This window comes from Meriones unguiculatus, chromosome X (assembly GCF_030254825.1).
Source record: "Meriones unguiculatus strain TT.TT164.6M chromosome X, Bangor_MerUng_6.1, whole genome shotgun sequence".
In the NCBI taxonomy this organism is placed as follows: domain Eukaryota; kingdom Metazoa; phylum Chordata; class Mammalia; order Rodentia; family Muridae; genus Meriones; species Meriones unguiculatus.
Window position 1 is genome coordinate 101,693,018 of NC_083369.1, and position 6,926 is coordinate 101,699,943.

Below are 6,926 nucleotides of genomic sequence, written 5' to 3' on the forward strand. Positions count from 1 at the left end.
TTATATCTAATATTCAAAGAAATTTCCTAATAAATGCTACAATAGGCATCAGTCAGACATGCTTATTAATTGATCACATAGGTATAATTATAAGTCATGATATTAGAGTCTATTCTGTCTCACTAATTCAGGAACACCACATTTACAGAACAAATAAACACACATAGTGCAGACACCCAAGGATCGTGCTAGCTTTTCAATTAGCTGTCACAGCTCAGAAATGAATCCTCACTGTGTGAACAGAAGTCAGATCCAATTCTTCATCAAAACATGCTAGTGGAATTTGTCAGACAACTTCCAATATAGATCCCCAACCCAATGGCCAGCAGGACAGCAAGAGACATGGAAGAAAAACCTTCAGAAAGTCTGCTGAGAAAATGCCCCCTTTCTTCATAACACTTGTGTTTCTCATGCTGAGAGTAGCTGTGTGCGTCAGGTGTTTATAAAGGCACTCCTTGAGTGGGGATATTTTCTGGCCTAGTTTATCAATCCCATATCCAATCTGAGTTTTTCTTCAAGATACTTTCAACTTTTCTTCTTTCAACATATTCTTCCTCAGACAGAGTGCCTTTTTTCTCTCCAAAGCTGTGAGTGTCTATTTCAGCTCTGTTAGTATTTTGTAGTCTCTGGGAATGAGGTGGGCTGTCACAGTGAGCACTCTTGGAGCTCCTGGTCCATATTCTTGCTGGGCATCCAACAGTATTTTTTCCATGTCACCATTATATATAGAGATGAAGGCTGGATCACTGTTCCCATTCCCATTGCTAATGTGCAGTTCTACCCAGCAGCCCTGCAGGTTCTCTTCCCCACTGTTCAACATGGTGGCTCAACAAAGGATCCCGGTGGTCACTAAGAGGTAGCACTAGAGCAGCCAGCTGCCCACTCCACTCTCTATGCAATATATTTGATCATATTCTTTCCCCTCTCCCCATCCTCCTAGATCATCCCTACCTGTCTACCCACCCAACTTCATGTTCTTTCTTTTTCTCAAAAGAATAAAGCCATAAAAGAACAAAACCCCAAAAGACAAAAACCTCACAAAACATAACAAAAACAAACACACACACAAAAAAACATAGTCTGTTTTTCTGTTGGGCAGCTACTCCTGGGATTCTGGGCATGGGACCTGCCCTGGAGTGTGGTTGATATACCCAGTAGTTCTGTCAGAGAGAAAGAAAAAGGGTTTCCTTTTTCCAGTTGGTATCAATTTCAAATAACTTCTTGGCTAGGAGTGGGAACCCATGTCTACTTTCCTCTCTTAGTGATGGAATCTCATCCTGCTTGAACTTGTGCATGATGTCACAGTCTATGTGAGTTCATGTGTACATCAGTCCTATTGTGTCTGGAAGATACTGTTTCTTTGGAGTCATCCACCAGCTCTGGCTCTTTCAATCCTCCTGTCTTCTCTTCCATATAAATCTCTGATCCTTGAGGAGAGGTGCTTGATAAAGACATCCCATTTAGGGATGAATGCTCTAAAGTTTCTTATTCTTTGCACACTGTCCAATTTGGGGTATCTGTGTTAATTCTCATCCACTGCAACAAGATTCTCTGATGAGGGTAGAGTGATGTATTGCTTTGTGGGGGATATCAGTATGTCATTGGCAACCCGAGTTTTAATCATAGTTTATTTAGCTAAGTTATAATAGAATGAGAAAATTATTTTATTTCATGTTCTAGATTTTCAACTGGAATATGTTAGAGATCCTACAGCCACCATTATGGCCTGCCTGGTATGAATATTGAAATGAGAAAATAATTTGCTCTGACCAGTTTTGATTGTATTATTCTCAGGTGTTGGATATGGGGTTTACATAGGGAATTCTGGAATATTTTAGTACTATGGTCTTTATTTTTACTTATTTTTTTCCTTATTGAAAATGAATAATTTGTATATTACCTGAATTCTCCTCATCAGCAATCAATTCAGTCATTTCAAACTAAAATGTCTCTGCCTTTCTACATCTATTGTCAGGGCATTTTTAAAATTAATTTTAGGGTATCCAAGAAGGCAGCGACAAGAGTACACCTTATCTGAGAAGCAGAGAATCTGAAACTCCAAAATTGGTGAGCGGAGGGGCAGCTGAAGCCAGAAGATTGACACAGAGGCTTCCTGGGTGAGAGGGGACAACTTGTGAGCTGAGAACATTTGGATCCAGGGGACTTCTCTGGGGACGAGAGTGGCAAATATTCAACCCCCCTGCACTTCACCTTGTCGGGCCTCCCTCCTCGGCGGAGGCGGCCCACAGTGCCTGCTGCTCCTAGCATAGAACTCCCTGCTCTGTATCTGAGACACAGAAGGTAGGCCTCCCAGTCCCACAGTGACAGGCTGCCAGTTGTATGGGCCACCCAGGTCTGTGGACAGCTGTAGGGGGTTCCCAGGGCCTCCCAGCAGGCATATGTACAAGCAGCCTCCCAGTTCTGCTGTTGTGGCTGGACTCCCAGTCGACCACTATACCAGCCTCCAATTCTGTGGCTGCAGCACCACTGAGCTGATGGATCTCCTACACTTGCTTTTGCCCCAGCAAGGCAAATCTCAGAGTAGAGAACATGAGAAAACCCTGTACTTTCCAATTAGACCTGTTAGAGAGTGAGTGTGTCTTCAAGTGAGTGTGTGCAGAGCCGCAGATCCAGGGCCGCTCTACACTAGCAACCAGACATCGGATCCTTCCCACCCACAGCACCACTGCGGGCAACATAAGGATTCTTCGGACAGTGTCTCAACATTGAAACCCCTGTTCTGTGGTTCTACCAGTGGAGTCCAGGCAAACAACTCCTGGAGCCCAGACATATCTGAATACCAGAAGGACAGTATGACAGACCTGTAGGGTACTGAGGTAGTCAGAAAATCTGTGCATGTGCACTGTGCTCGTGAACAGTGCCAGCGCCCACACCCCCTCCTGTGCATGCACCCCTCCCACAGCCCCACATTCCAGGCATCTATATTCTAGCACCCTCTCCTTCAAGGTACACTTCCATGCACACACACACACACACACACACACACACACACACGCTTGCTAGCTAGCCCGCACCTGTGCACCCATGCCTGTGGACCTTTGTCCCTTAGGTAGAGCTGAAACACCAACACACACTCTCAAACCAGTGGACCTCTCTCATTTTCCTGAAGAATATGCCAGACACCAGAGAGAGACGGACCAAGTCTGCAGTACAGACTCCAAGAACAAACAGTGAAGCTTAAGGATAAACAGATGTCCAGAGGTCGGCATAAGAACACATCCAATAAAATTCAAGATATCATGGCTTCATCAACAACCCCCAAAACCAAGGGATACTCCAATTCATCAGAAACACAGGAAAACGATTTTAAAGCAATGCTTCTCCAGTTATTTGATGCATATAAAGAGGAAACGAACAAATCTCTCAAAGAAATAGCCACATAAATAGAGGCAAATAAAGAGAAAATGAACAAAACTCTCAAAGAAATACAGGCAAATACAGCCAAACAAATAGAGGAACAATTAGAGGCTCAATTAGTGGCATATAGAGAGGAAACAAACAAAATAGTGAAGGTCATAATAGAAAAACAGGAATCCACATTCAAACAAATGAAGGAAATGGTGCAAGCCATGAAAATAGAACTAGAAATCCTGAGGCTGGAAAACTTACAGAAAAGATCAGGAACCACAAAGGTAAGCATCACCAATAGAATACAAGTGATGGAAAAGAGAATCTCAGGTGCTGAAGATACACTTGCAGAAATTATTTCCAAGAAAACTGTAGAAGAAAAATTTCACAATTTAAGGAAAGAGATGTCCATAAACATACAAGAGGACTACAGAAAACCAAATAGACTAGAACAGGAAAGAAACTCCTCACATCATATCACAGACAAAACACTAAATCTAGAGAACAAAGAAAAAATATTAAAAGCAGCAAAGGAAAAAGGCCAACTGACAAATAACAGCAGACCTATCGGAATCACACCTGAATTCTCAACAGAAACTGTGAAAGCCAGAAGGCTCTGGACAGATGACATGCAGACTTTAAGGGACCACAGATGCCAACCCAGACTACTCTACCCAGCAAAGTTTCAATCAACATAGATGGAGTAAACAAACTATTCCATGACAAAACTAAACTTAAACAGTGTCTACACAGCAACCCAGCCTTACAGAAGATACTAGAAAGAAAATTCCAATCCAATGAAAACAAATACACCCAAGAAAATATAAGATATAGATAACTTCACAACAAAAAAAAGAAAAGAAAGCAAGCACTGAAACACAGTAACTGCCAACTCCACAATAAAAGAACCTAATAATCATTAGTCGCTATTATCTATCAACATCAATGGACTCAACTCTCCAACAAAAAAAACCACAGACTAACAGAAAGGTTACAGAAACAGGATCAAATATTCTGCTGCATCCAAGAAACACATCTCTGCAACAAAGATAAACACTAACTCAGAGTAAAGGGCTGGGAAAATGTTTCTCAAGCAAATGGACCCAGAAAACAACCTGGAGTAGCTATGCTAATATTTAATAAAATAGACATTCAAAATAAATTAATCAAAGAAGATGAGGAGGGACACTTCATTCTCATCAAAGGAAAAATCTACCAGGAGGACATCACAATTCTGAACATTTGTGCCCCCAATACAAACAGCAGTTATTTTAGTACATAAAACATTATTAAAGCTGAAATCACACAACTATCCCAATACCTTAAGAGCGGAAGACTTCAGAACTCCACTCTTACCAAGGGAAAGATCATCTAGACAGAAGCTAAATAGGGAAATAATGGCAATTACAGATGTCCTTCATCAAATGGACCTAAAAGATCTCTACAGAACATTCAGAACATCTCATCCAAACTCAAGAGTATACTTTCTTTTCAGCACCTCATGGAACCTTCTCCAAAATAGACCGTATAGTTGGTTACAAAGCAAGCCTCAAAAGATACAAGAAGATTGAAATAATCCTTTGTATCCTATCTGACAACCATGGACTAAAGCTGGACATCAAGAACAAGAAATAGCACAAAGCCTACACACACATGGAAACTGAACAACTTGTTACTCAGTGACAACTGGGTTAGGGAAGAAATAAAGAAAGAAATTAAGGACTCCCTAGAATTCAATGAAAATGAAGACACAGCATACACAAACTTATGGGACACAATGAAAGCAGTGCTAAGAGAAAAATTCATAGCACTAAGTACCTTCAAGAAGAACTTTGAAACATCTCATACAAGCAACTTAATGGCGCACCTGAAAGCCCTTAGAAAAGAAAGAAGCAGACAAACCCAAGAGGAGTAGATAGCTGGAAATAACCAAACAGATAGTTATAATCAATAAATTAGAAACAAAGAAAACAATTCAAAGTATCAATGAAACCAAGAGCTGGTTCTTTGAGAATATCAGCAAGATAGACAAACCCTTAGTCAAACTAACTAAAAGGCAGAGATAAACTATCCAAATCAGCAAAATCAGTAATGAAAAGGGAGACATAACAACAGACACTAAGGAAATCTAAACAATCATTAGGTCTTACTACAAAAGACTATTTGCCACGACATTTGAAAATCTAAATGAAATGAACAATTTTCTTGATAGATTCCATTTACCAAAATTAAATCAAGACCAAGTAAATAGATTGAATAGTCCTATGTCCCCCAAGGAAATAGAAGCATTCATCAAAAATTTTCCTTCCAAAAAAATCCTCGTACCAGATGGTTTCAGCACAGAATTCTACCAGACCTTCAAAGAAGAACTAAATCCAATTCTCTTCAAACTATTCCACAAAAAGAGAAACAGAAGAAGCATTACCAAATTCATTCTATGAAGGCAGAATCATCTTGAAACCTAAGCCACAAAAGACACAAAAAAGAGAGAGAAAAAAAGAGAATTTCAGACCTATCTCTCTTATGAACATTGGTGCAAAAATACTCAATAACATACTTACAAACTGAATCCAGGGGAGTTAGTATGACCTGGAGAAGACAGGAGATCCACAAGGACCAAATATATCTGGGCATAGGGGTCTTTTATGAGACTGTTTCTCCAACCAAGGACCATGTATGGATATAACCTAGAACTCCTGCTAGGATGTAGCCCATGGTAGCTCAGTATCCAAGTGGGCATCCTAGTAAGAGGAACAGGGACTCTTTCTGACATGAACTCAATGGCTGGTTCTTTGACACCCCCCCCTTCGCCGAGGGAGAAGCAGCCTTGCTAGGCCACAGAGGAGGACATTGAAGCCAGTCTTGAAGATACCTGATAAGCTAGGGTCAGATGGAAGGGGAGGAGGACCTCCCCTATTAGTGGACTTGGAAAGGAGCACGGAGGACATGAGGGAGGGAGGGAGGGAGGGAGGGTGAGGTTGGGAGAGAATGAAGGAGGGAGCTACCACTGGGATGCAAAGTAAATAACCTGTTATTAATATAAAATAATAAAAATATAAAAAAAAACAAACTGAATCCAAGAACACATAAATGATATCATCGATCATGACCAAGCAAGCTCATCCCAGGCATGCAGGGGTGGTTCAATATACAGAAGTCCATCACTGTAACCCACCATATAAACAAACTGAAGGAGAAAAACCACATAATCATCTCCTTAGATGCTGAAAAAGCATTTGACAAAATCCAGTACTCATTCATGTTTAAAGTCTTGGAGAGATTAGGGATACAAGGCACATACCTAAACATAGTAAAGACAATATACAGCAAGCCTATAGCCAACAACAAACTAAATGGAGAAAAACTTAAATCAATCCCACTGAAATCAGGGACAAGTCAAGGCTTCTCACACTCTCCATATCTCTTCAACATAGTATTTGAAGTCCTAGCTATAGCAATAAGACAACTAAAGATCAAGGGGATACAAATCGGAGAGAAAGAAGTCAAAGTATCACCATTTGCAGATGATATCAAAGTATACTTGAGCGACCCCAAAA

General features: G+C 40.7%; 1 pseudogene; it reads right to left on the reverse strand.

Moving 5' to 3' along the window:
- Positions 1–263: 263 nt before the first annotated feature.
- On the reverse strand, positions 264–820 carry LOC110543062 (BCL2/adenovirus E1B 19 kDa protein-interacting protein 3-like; annotated as a pseudogene).
- Positions 821–6,926: the final 6,106 nt, after the last annotated feature.